The sequence below is a fragment of the Haemorhous mexicanus genome, chromosome 29 (assembly GCF_027477595.1).
Source record: "Haemorhous mexicanus isolate bHaeMex1 chromosome 29, bHaeMex1.pri, whole genome shotgun sequence".
Taxonomy (NCBI): Eukaryota; Metazoa; Chordata; class Aves; order Passeriformes; family Fringillidae; genus Haemorhous; species Haemorhous mexicanus.
This window is the reverse complement of record NC_082369.1, coordinates 3,452,130-3,464,284: the sequence shown is the minus strand read 5'-3', so window position 1 is coordinate 3,464,284 and position 12,155 is coordinate 3,452,130. Positions and strand designations below refer to the sequence as shown.

The 12,155-nt window shown below is 51.9% G+C and overlaps 1 protein-coding gene across 3 annotated transcripts in view; it reads left to right on the top strand.

Moving 5' to 3' along the window:
• Positions 1-3,759: 3,759 nt before the first annotated feature.
• LOC132339621 (tyrosine-protein kinase ZAP-70) overlaps positions 3,760-12,155 on the top strand; it is a 41,476-nt gene continuing 33,080 nt past the window's right edge. For all 3 annotated transcript variants that reach the window (XM_059869968.1, XM_059869966.1, XM_059869967.1), the window contains exon 1: positions 3,760-3,970. The gene's annotated coding sequence lies outside the window, so the exon portion shown is untranslated. The remainder of the gene's footprint in view (positions 3,971-12,155) is intronic.

The window sequence follows — 12,155 nt, the reverse complement described above, 5'->3', positions numbered from 1 at the left end:
CTGTGGCTGCTCGGAGCGGCCGGGGCCGCCGGGAGGATGGGAACACCCCGGGAGGATGGGAACACCCCGGGAGGATGGAAACACTTCCAGGATGATGGAAACCCTGCTGGGATCCTGAACACCCTTGGGATGCAGGAAACAATGGCAGGATGATGGAAACCCCACAGGATCCTGAACCCCCCTGGGATGCTGCAAATCCTGCCAGGATGATGGAACTACTTCCAGGATGATGGAAACACTTCCAGGATGATGGAAACACTTCCAGGATGATGGAGCTACTTCCAGGATGCTGCAAACCCTGCTGGGATGATGGAAACCCCTTGGGATGATGGAAACTATGGCAGGATCCTGAACCTGCCTGAGATGCTGGAACCCCCTTGGGATGATGGAAACCCTGGTGGGATGATGGGAAACCCACGGGATGATGGAACCACTTCCAGGATGATGGAAACCTCCCCAGGATGATGGAAACCCCACCAGGATCCTGAAACCCCATGGGATGATGGAACCCCTTGGGATGCTGGAACCCCCTCGGGATGATGGAGAACCCCTCAGGATCCTGGAAGCAACGGCAGGATCCTGAAACCCCCCTGGATGATGGACACCCCCCAGGATGATGGAAACAACAGCAGGATGATGGAAAACCCCTCATGATGATGGACTGAAGCCTCCCCAGGATGATGGACTGAATCCCCCGGGGATGCTGGAAACCCTGCCGGGATGATGGAACCACTTCCAGGATGATGGAAACCCCAGTGGGATCCTGAACCCCCCTGGAATGATGGAAACACTTCTGGGGTGATGGAAACCCCCTCAGGATGATGGACTGAACCCCCCCAAGATGATGGAAACTCCAGTGGGATGCTGCAAACCGTGCTGGGATGATGGAAACCCCGGGGGGATGACAGAAACACTTCCAGGATGATGGAAACCACCTTGGGATCATGGAAAACCCACTGGAATGATGGAATGAACCCCCCAGGATGATGGCAATCCCACTGGGATGCTGCAAACCATGCCAGGATGATGGAAACCCTGGGAACATGATGGAAACACTTCCAGGATGATGGAAACACTTCCAGGATGATGGAGACCCCCTCAGGATGATGGAAATCTGACTGGAATGATGGACTGAAACCCTGCTGGGATGATGGAACCCCCTTGGGATGATGGACTGAACCCCTCAGGATGATGGACCACTCCCCCCCTCCACCCAGGATGCTGGAACCTCCACGAGATGCTGGCCTGAACCCCAGGGAAGCACAAAGGCCGACACTTCCAGGCCAATTTGGCACTTCCTGGTGGTGCTGGATGGCCCCCAACGCATCCAACCTGCACCACACCAAGGCCAGGGCTCGTCTGAAGGCTTGAAAAGGCTGCAGCCTCTGTCCTGGTTGCCATTAGGACACGCAGGGAACGCTGCTGAGGCCTGACGGGGTAATTCTGTGTAAGCATTTTGTACATAAAATGAAATATTCTCCCTGCCTTGCTATGTCTGGACTGCAGGGCCTGGGCAGAGTTCCCAGCTCTGGCTCTACATCACAGCCTGGCCCCAAGTCCGTGCTGGGACAAGCTCCTTGGCCACAGACTCACCCTTTTTATGGCTGTTCAGCACCCAACACAACAAAGCTCCATTCAGCCCTTCAGCTACTGCAGCAATAAACAAAGTGCTGGGCTTTGTTTGCAGCCCAGAGGCTGCAGGTTGAGAACCTGCGAGTGAAACCAGCTGGAAACAAACGGGTTTGTTTTTCCACCGAGGCACAGACGTGTAAACTAATTGCCCAACAGTAAAGCCAGGCTTAATTAGTCCCAGGTGTTAAATAAAATAGGGTTGGTGTTTCCCAAAAGTGTAACTCTGGCTTGAAGGAGACACGGGCTCCTTGGAGAGCAGAGCCATCAAGAAGTGATTATCAAGATCCTTGTGCCTGATCCCAGAATTTTGGGGGGATTTTGGGGCAAAGGACAAATATTCAGGTGGGTTTTGCTGAGGGCACTGCAGTGGGGTGCTGCATTTTCACCTCAGGATCTTACCTTGTCCTTGGAAAAAGCTTTTTTGTGGACTTTTGGGTAAACACCATGAAGAACTCCATGAGAAAATTGAAACAAAGAGCTCCTGGGGGAACATTCCACGGGGCTGGGGGATGCTCAGGGGTACCTTCTACTCTGCCAATCCAACCTATTCCCAATTTTTTTTTTTATTCCAATAAGCCCTGACATCATTAAGCTCATCCTGCTTATCACAGGGCTTTAGTCCCTGCTTCTACAGTACAATTTTCTGCCAGCAAAAGTTCAGAAACTTTGGGATTGTCCATCCATCTCCTTGGGACACCTCTGCACCAGCAGGAATCAGTCATGGATGGGGCTGATCCAGAGGGAGGTGTCCCTGCCATGGGGGGGTTGGAAAGATGGGATTTAAGGCTCCTTTCCAACCCAAAGCATTCCCCAATTCCGTGGTGCTGCAGCCTTGTCCCTGTACCCAACAATTCCAGGATGGGTGGCAGCGAGCTGGGGGTGAAACACGGAGATTTTTCCTCCTGGAAAGGGAGACCTGGCCCTGAGGAGCAGCTGGAAATCCTGCAAAGCATCAACACCCTTTGGTGGCACTGCAGATGGAATGTCCCCAGCCCAGCTGGCAGTGGTGGCAGTGCAGGTGGAATGTCCCCAGCCCTGCTGACAGTGGTGGCACTGCGGATGGAATGTCCCCAGCCCTGCTGGCAGTGATGACACTGCAGATGGAATGTCCCCAGCCCTGCTGGCAGTGGTGGCACTGGAGCTGGAATGTCCCCAGCCCAGCTGGCAGTGGTGGCAGTGCAGGTGGAATGTCCCCAGCCCTGCTGGCAGTGGTGGCACTGCAGATGGAATGTCCCCAGCCCTGCTGACAGTGGTGGCACTGCAGATGGAATGTCCCCAGCCCTGCTGACAGTGGTGGCACTGCAGATGGAATGTCTCCAGCTCAATGACAACATTCTGGCCACTCTGGCACCACAAAGAGCTGATCCCTGATCAGAAACAGGGAGGAGAACCAGGCCAGGAGAGGCTTCTTGGGCTCCTGAGCCTGCTCTGGCCCATCACAAACCACAACTCCCAAGCAGCCCCTCACAGAGGGTCTTTCTCAGTAAATCCTGGCTTGGATGTGGAAAATCCAAAGAAATTCAGCTTTCCTTACTCCTCTGGCTGCCCAGCCTGGCATGGCAATGGCTCTGACAGGAGGGGGGAGCCAGGGGGGTCGGGCTCTGCTGCCAGGGAACAGGGACAGGGTGGAGGAAATGGCCTCAAGCTGCTCCAGGAGGAATTTGGAGGACATCAGGAGGAATTTCTCCATGGAAAGGGTGGTCAGGAATCAAAAGGGGCTGCCCAGGGAGCCTTGGAGTCCCCATCCCTGAGGAGCCCAAGGAAGGCCTGGAGGTGGCACTCGGTGCTCTGGGCAGGGGACAAGGTGAGCCTTGGCCACAGGATGGACTCGATGACCTCAGAGGGCTTTTCCAGCCCAGCTGATTCTGTGATCCTGTGGCAAAGACACTCATGCACAGAGATTCCCTTTCCCACCAACACCTGCTCCGTGGGAACTGTCCAAGGAGAGAACTTTGCTCCCCAAGCAACATCTCCCCTAAAACCTCCATTTAAATAACCACAGCTCCTCACCAGCTCCCTCTGACCCCTTCCCTCCCACAGCAGACCCCTGCCCTGACACGGAGAAGATCTCAGAGCTCTCTCACTCTTCAGAGCTGCACAGCTTTTGTTTGCTCTCCTTTCCTTTCCTGTGCAACAAGGAAATGGGGTCACATTTCAGAGAAACCCAGCCAGCGGTGGTTTGCGAATGCCAGAGCTCTCGCTGGATGCTGCAGCCTCTTCTTTCCCAAAATCGACACAACCCTCACTCCACAGAGATTATTTTCCCTCTTTTTTCCCTTCCTGCTCCCCAGCTGCTGTAGGGAAGCCCCCAAAGCTGCCGTGCTCCTCGGCAGAGCAGGTAAGAGGCTCTTTTTGTTCGCTGCTGCTGTTTTGGGTGGCGGGTGCATCATGGCTGCTTTGTTCCCTGCCTGGTGTCTTCCTGCAGCACCAGGGCGCTCAGAGGGAAGATCCTGAGCGCCCTGGTGATCCTGAAATGTTGGTGTCAAGATTCCAGATTGATTCCTCATTCGACCTTGGTTTTCTTACTGATCCCTCCGTTGGAAAAAAACGGGGCTGAGTTGGGGCCATCACGTTCTTTTTGAAGCTGAGGGGGTTTAGACAGGTCAGGAGACAATGAGATGATGGCTTGTGGTCCAGCACTCCTGGCCAGCCATCCCCTTCCCTTCGGCTCTGGACACGGCATCAAAACTCTGGAAGTTTCTCTTTACATTTCCTGTGAGCCTCAGTGGCACCATGAGGAGATTTAGGATCTCGGGGCAATGTGAGGAGATTTAGGATCTCAGGGGCAATGTAAGGACATTTAGGATCTCAGTGACCCTGAGGGAAGGTTTAGGATCTCAGTGGCAATGTGAGGAGATTTAGGATCTCAGTGGCACTGTGGGAAGGTTTAGGATCTCAGTGGCAATGTGAGAGATTTAGGATCTCAGTGGCACTGTGAGAGATTTAGGATCTCAGTGGCACTGTGAGAGATTTAGGATCTCAGTGACCCTGAGGGAAGGTTTAGGATCTCAGTGGCACTGTGGGAAGGTTTAGGATCTCAGTGGCACTGTGGAAGGTTTAGGATCTCAGTGGCACTGTGGAAGGTTTAGGATCTCAGTGGCAATGTGAGGAGATTTAGGATCTCAGTGACCCTGAGGGAAGGTTTAGGATCTCGGGGGCTCTGTGGGAAGGTTTAGGGTACCTGGCACCTGCTGGACAATGCTCCAAACACTCCAGAAGAACTTCAGGGATTTGCTGCTGGCCATCACAGTGATAAACAGGCTGGAATCCAGAGGCAAACTCACTTTTATTTCCTTGGGTTTCTTCAGCATCTCCTCTGCTGATACTCGGTGAGGACAGGCACAGTTCCAAACACAGTCTGGGGTGGTAGGGAATAACCTGGGACTAAGGAGACTTGGGTTTGAACCTCAGAAAACCTTTCTTATCACTGAACTTGGAATAAACCCCACAGGAACAGCAGGGAAAGCCGTCCCAGGGAGGAACTGGAGAAGGGATCAGGCTCCCTGCTGGCAGGGGATGAACAAAGGGATCTATGGGGCTCTGCTTCCTGATTTATTTAGGATTCTGCTGATTTCAGTCCCTCATCCTCCTTTTTTCTCTTGGGAAGAGGGACCCAATTCTCTGAAAAGTTTGGTTATGCTGCTGGGAACAGGATTTCCTAAAGAAACGTGGGTGCTGCCACGGCAGGATTTCGAATTTGCACCTACTCATATACAACTTTAAAAGTTAATTCCCATTAAGGTGTTAGGGAAGAGGCTTTCTGGAAACTCCCAGATGACCAGGACAGTCTATAGTCTCTCTGTAAAGCAGCCAGCTCCACGAAAAGCAGAAATTCTGGGAACGCCCAGGTTCCCTCCATGCTCTAAACCCACCCAACCAAGCACAGAGAGCTTGGCTAGAGCAGCCAAGGTCAGGAAGGACAAAGGTGTCAGTTAAGCCGAGCTTTTCCTCTCACAAACCCCAGGCAGGTGGGACTGGAGGCACAAAAACAGAGAGGCTCAAGACAAAGAGTGGCACTGAAAGGGTTTTTTTACCTCTGACAACATTTGGGGTTGAGTTGGGTAACGAGCAGGGAGCAGCTCTGTGTGGGGCCAAGCAGCAGTTCTGGGGGGTTGGAAATACTCAAAAGTGCAAATAATTGTAATCAGGTGATTGAAAGGCTTACACATTTTGTTTAGTGCTTGATTTCTTGGGAATCTCTGTGGATTCCTAGGGAGAATTAGGTGGTAACTGCAAGTGGATGGGTTGGGAATTAAAGCCATGGAATCCCAGAATGGTTTGGGTTGGAAAGAACCTCAGAGCCCACCCAGTGCCACCCCTGCCATGGCAGGGACACCTCCCACTGTCCCAGGCTGCTCCCAGCCCTGTCCAGCCTGGCCTTGGGCACTGCCAGGGATCCAGGGGCAGCCCCAGCTGCTCTGGGCACCCTGGGCCAGGGCCTGCCCACCCTGCCAGGGAACAATTCCTGCCCAAGATCCCATCCAGCCCAGCCCTCTGGCAGTGGGAGCCATTCTCTGGGTCCTGTCCCTCCAGGTCTTGTCCCCAGTCCCTCTCCAGCTCTCCTGGAGCTCCTTCAGGCCCTGCCAGGGGCTCTGAGCTCTCCCTGGAGCCTTCTCTTCTCGAGGTGAACATCACCAACATCTAATGCTGGCTAATATAATACAGACTGTAAGTACACACAAGAGATACATTGACATTGAATAGAATGAAATATAACAATAGAATATTTAATATAATTAAAGATAAGCTTGAAGTGTAACCCTTGCTTAGTCCTTTGTGCAGGAATGTGCATTTTTAAACACAGCTTTGATCCCTGAATGTGCTGATTTAGCCTTGCAATATCCCAGAGGTGCCAGGAAAGGCTCTGCAGGGTGTGGAATTGAACGGGCACAGCAGAGAGCCCAGAGCATGGGACAGATCCCAGGGGCCATGGGGACCATGGGCAGCTCCCACAAACTCCACACAGAGCCAGGAATCAAATTCCAGCCCCAGTGAGGGAGGCAGCAAGGATAAAACATGAACCAGTCTGAAATAACTCCATTTCCCCACATCTCCACATCATTGGAACTAAACCCCTTTGCTGCTGTAATTAAAAATAAACAAAATGCCCTGGGCACATCTGACCCTTTATTTCTGCCTCAGGAAATCTTGGCTCAGTTTCATACTTGGAAAATAGGGATCCCAAGCTGCCTGTGAGTGGAGCATTTCCACACTCAGGGAACGTGGGAACAAAATCTCACTGTCCCTCACAAATCACTGCTCACATGCAGGGGTGTCCTGACCCCTCAGAGCTGATGTCCAACACTTTCACTTCCCAGTTGTCTTTATTTCCCTCCTCTGAATTTCCTCTTCAGGAATTTCCTCTTCAGGAATTTCCTCTGGCCACCCTGTAACCATGCCCAGTGAGATTTTCTGTTTGGTCCCCAGAGCACAGATTAATAAAGGAATGGTTCCTGTCTGCTTTGAAATAGTGTGCAGCAATGCTCAGGCAAAGTTGGAGCTCCCAGTGCCATGGAGACCCTTCCAGAGCAGCACCCACCACAGGACATTCCACACGTGGGATTTTGGCCCCCAGCTGGATCCTGCAGAATTCCTCTCCTTGCTGCAGTTTTGATTTCAGCCTTACCTTCATCTTTCCTCTTTTAAAACTCCAACCAGAGCATCTGATGCTCAATAAACTTTCCTGCTCTTAAACTTTCTGCTGGCATGGAGCTCAGGGCAAGGTTCTTCCCCCCGAGGGTGCTGGGCACTGCCCAGGCTCCCCAGGGAATGGTCCCAAGGCTGCCAGAGCTCCAGGAGTGTTTGGACACAGAATTCACAGAATTCCAGAATCACTGGGTTGGAAGAGACCTCCAAGCTCATCGAGTCCAACCCAGCCCCAGCACCCCAACTGAACCCTGGCACCCAGTGCCACATCCAGGCTTTGTTAAACACCCCCAGGGATGGGGACTGCACCACCTCCCCAGCAGCCATTCCAGAACTTTATCACCCTTTCTGGAAAAAACTTTTCCCTGATATCCAACCTATATTTTTTTCTAATATCCTAATTAGGTTTTTCCTAATGTCCTACCTATAGGATAGGATCTCACCAACTTCCTAATATCCAACCTATATTTTTTTCCTAATACCCAACCCAAATTTCCCTGGTCACACCTCGAGGCTGTGTGCTCTGGTTCTGTCAGTTCCTGGAGAAAGAGCCCAGCCCCAGCTGAGCACAGGCACCTTCCAGGAGCTGCAGAGTGATCAGGGCACCCCTGAGTCTCCTTTTCTCCAGGCTGAGCCCCCCCAGCTCCCTCAGGGGTTCCTCACAGGGTTTGTGTTCCCAGCCCCTCACTGACAGAGCTCTCAGGGCTGCTCAGGGTGGGGTTTGGGGTGGCTGGGCAGGCACAGGGGCTGGATTTGATCCCTGTGGGTCCCTCCCAGTTCAGGATATTCTGGGATGCTCAGAGAACCCTCTGTTTCAAGAGTTAAATCCCAAAGCAGAACCTTGAGCCTCCTGGTTCATCCACCAGGAGCTTTGTCAGGGCCTGGAGTGGATGGGGTGGAGGAAATGGGACCCTCTGGATTCTGCCCAGGGCTGGGGTGGGCAGCTCTGGGTGAGCAAAACTGCAAAGCAGAAATCACTGAGCAGCAAAATCAGCATTTTTGGTAATTTTACCCACCAACTACCCCAGGAGTACTCCAGCACCTGCAGACAATAAGTGAAGTCTCAAATCTTCCTCTATGATGATTTCACCAAGCCAGGCACTCTCTCCCAGCACTTCAGGGATGTTTCTGCCTGTCAGGAATTAACTGGATGGAAAACACAGGCAGGGGCAGGGCTGGAAGAGACCCCAGCCCCAGCATCTCTCAGTGACTGACTCCAACCCTGGGCTCAGATCTCACAGAAAATCCTTCTGCCTCCAGGGTGCCCAACACAGCCACATTCTGCTCAGGTTCTCTCTTCTTCTGGCCAAAAAACCCCAGGGGCTGAGTATTTTAAACCTTAAAAGTCTCTTAGAAAACCAACTGATTTGTGCCTCTGAGAATTTCTAAACACCTTCCCCAGCCAGAGCCTCTGGAGTCACTCAGGTGGGACAGGTTGGGCCAGGGAAGAACAGATTATTCAGGGTTTTGGCTCTCCTGCCCTCCACCTCACCAGAAAACTCCCAGTGTTGGTCTCTGAAGCAGAGTGAGCCCTTGTAATTTCATTCTGCAAAGGTGCAGTCAGCACTGGGCACCCTGAGGCAGGTCACACCCGAATCTGTTGCTGAGATCTGCAGGGCAAGTGGAAAGTGCTGGGTCTTTTAGTGAAAATCACAACTTTTTTCCTGTCAGATGTTTGTGCAGATCCAGCAGATTATCTGTGAACACATCCACGTATGGTTTGCCCCCCAGTTTTTATCTGGGCTTCTGATCTTTCACGCACGGAGGCAGAGGTGGGAGCACTCCCAGAAATAAAATATCACAGCCAATAAAACTCTGTTTTATTGGTGCAGCCCTAGGGAGGAGGGTGAGACTGAGCACAAGCCAGTGGGAAAGCATCTCCCAATTTCTGTGTCAGATGTTCAAGGTCCTGTTGTCACCTCCAGGACGGGGTGGGGGGGGAATGAAGGAGGGTCCTGCCAGAACCAAACTGGGCAAACTGGGCCCAGACCCCAGAGCTGGGGTGAGCCTGGAAAGCATCCAGCAAATCCTGCAAATCCTGCAAATCCTGCAAATCCTGCAAATCCTGCTGATGTGTTTCTCTTTGAGCCAGGTTTTCTGAGCTCTCAGAGAACCCATCACACCTGAGATAGCCCAGCTACACCAACGGCACCAAATGAGCAGGATGGCTTCTGAGCTAGTGCTGGAAACAGAAAATAGTTTAATAAAAGGCAAAATAACAAAGCTCTTACAGATAAAAACCGAGCTAGGGGTGAGAGGTTCTTGCCCCTGCTAGAACACCCCACAAAAGCAATTATTTATTTTGTTCTCTTCCTTTTTCAGTGAATTACCCAGGTGGGACCTCTTGGCCTCTGTCCAGTGGAGAGCCCCAGGTCTGGGCCCAGGTCTGAGGTGAAGTCCCAAAGGTCCCGTGAGGGGTCTTTGAGCCAGACAGGGAGAGAAACTTGTGGGCTTTTTGCCTTTTTAAGCAGACAAAGAATAATTTAGTCACTCTGTGAACAGGGGGCACATTCCCACATCCTGCCCCAAGGAACATTGTTTGGATGTGGAGGCAGACAAGAGGGTGGAGAAAAGCCCCACAGGCACAGCAGAGCAGGGTGAGGGATGCCAGAGGGATGAGCAGAAGGTTTAGAGGTGCTCAGTGCTGTCTGCTCCTCCCCAAAATCAACTCCCAGGGCTTAAGCCAGGCCTTTCTGGGCACTCAGCTGGGCCCCAGCAGGGCAGGACAGGCCCAGCTCAGCCGCCATTCCCTGGGATGTGGAGGGATTTCCACCCTGGCTCTGCTGGAAGTGCTGAATATAATCTGCTGGCCTTGTGAAGAAGCTGTGGGGGAAATAATAACTCTGCTCTCAGTGCCCCAAAACACAGCCAGGAACACCCCCCACAGCTGAGAGGGAGCTCCAGCACCAATCCCCACTCCTGTGAGCACAGGGGAATTTGTGTCCAGTGAAATCTGTGTCCGTGTCTCGGGTTTCTGTGGCTGAGATGACCCCAAGGCATTAGAAAGTCTCTTTTTTCTTAGCCTTACGACAGAAGAAGAAGTCGAGATTCGTTGGTTCTGCTTTTCAAGGTTGTTTATTTTTTCTTATCTATGACATTCTGTCTCTGACCATCTGAGGTCTGTCCAGCAGGTTGGGTTGTGGCTGCTCTTGGGGTGGTGTTGGCTTTTTATGCTAAGAAATGTGTGTACTTTTTTGACAATAATTTTCCAAAACCTATCACTTGTGTTAGATAGTCTGTCTCTACTCTAAGCCTATCAAAAATTGTCACCATCTCAGCAGAAGATGGAGGACAAGAAGAAGGAAAAGAAGAACAGGACACACTCAGATTCCTCCATCTTGCCTCTTGAACACCCATTCTAAAAACCCAAAATTCTACTTTTCCACCCTGTGACAAATTCACTGTCATCCTACTCAATCCCTTGTGGCTTGTACCTCCTCACACAAAGTTGGGAATTGTTTCCATGGCTAAAATCGAAGGCTCAGGTGTGTTTGACCCCATGCCAAGGTCTCTGAGCCCCCTGCCAGGGTCTGGAATCACCCAGGGCAGCCAGAGGAATGTCCTGGGTTCTGACATCCATGGGCTCTTCTTGTCCCCCAGGTCCAGCTGGGGGAGAGCAGACCATGAGGGCCCCAAAGGTTTTCTGTGGGGCAGCATTTCCCCCCTCTGCTCCTTCTAGGGTCCCTTCCAGGAGGGAAATGCTGGGTTTTTTCCTGCTCTGGGGTGCTCAGCTGCAAGGTCACCCCAGAGATATTTTTTCCTGGGTGGAAAAGTGAAGGGAGAGGTGAAGAGTGCCCGTGTGGGAACAGCCTGAGCACGGGCAGTTATTGATTAATGCAACCTCCCCTCGAGAGCACAGGAAGGACAAACACCATGGTCACCAGACCATGGAGAATGAGTTGTTTTTTCACCTCAGTCCTGATCACTGAGTTATAAAAATGAGCCAGGGAGTATTCACTGCTGTGCACAGGGAGGGTTTCACTCTCCTTTCACACAAAAACACCACCAAAAATATCACAAAATCCTCCCGTGCTTGGTGGCTTTCAGTTTTCCACAAAGGACTGACAGAACTGGAAATCACAGTGGCCCCAGAAAGAAGCTGCAAGCAGGATTTTCCCTAGTGGAACTCAGGATTGCAGGAATTAGCAATGGGAAAGTCCTGTGAGCTCATCCCTGGGGGTTCTTCCTGCCTGGGGAGGATTGTTCCCATTTCCTGACCCAGTGCTGAGGGCCTGCCAATGGCACTTCCATCTCCCCTGCCCCACATCCTGATGAATCTTCTTGCTTGGAAACGTTCCTTGATACCCAGACTTCCTTTCCACTGATTAATTTCTTCTGCCTTACCCCTATTCCATTTTAGCAGCACATCCAAAACCAGTTTTTCCTCTCTGAAGGAAACTTGTGTTCCTCAGATGCTTCTCCTTTGCTCTCAGACCTTCCCCCATCACTCCTGGCCAACAATTAGTGTTTGTTGAACTTGTCACATTTCCAACACTTTGAGGCTCAAATCACCCCCCAAAATAACTCATTTCAACCTCCCCACCGTGCTGGGATCATGGGACTGAGCCCCAGGGGTGGTATTTATTTTATTCCTTAATTTTCAAACCGCAGGGAATGTTTAGGTCTGGTCTGTGCAGCCTGAACTCCTCGTGGTGTGTCTGAGGAGCAGTGAGAGCACCCAGGGCTCCTCCAGCTCTTGCCCACCTGGCAGCAGCTTTCACCCTCTGTGCCCACAGGAATATTCTGGCTATAAAGATGAACCCAACACGTTCATTTTGTGGTGCTGCGAGCTGCTGGTGGCCCCTTCACCTGAGATTTCAGACTGTGACTCACAGACAGCAGAGGCCCCAGCACTGCAGGCACAGGGAATTCACTTT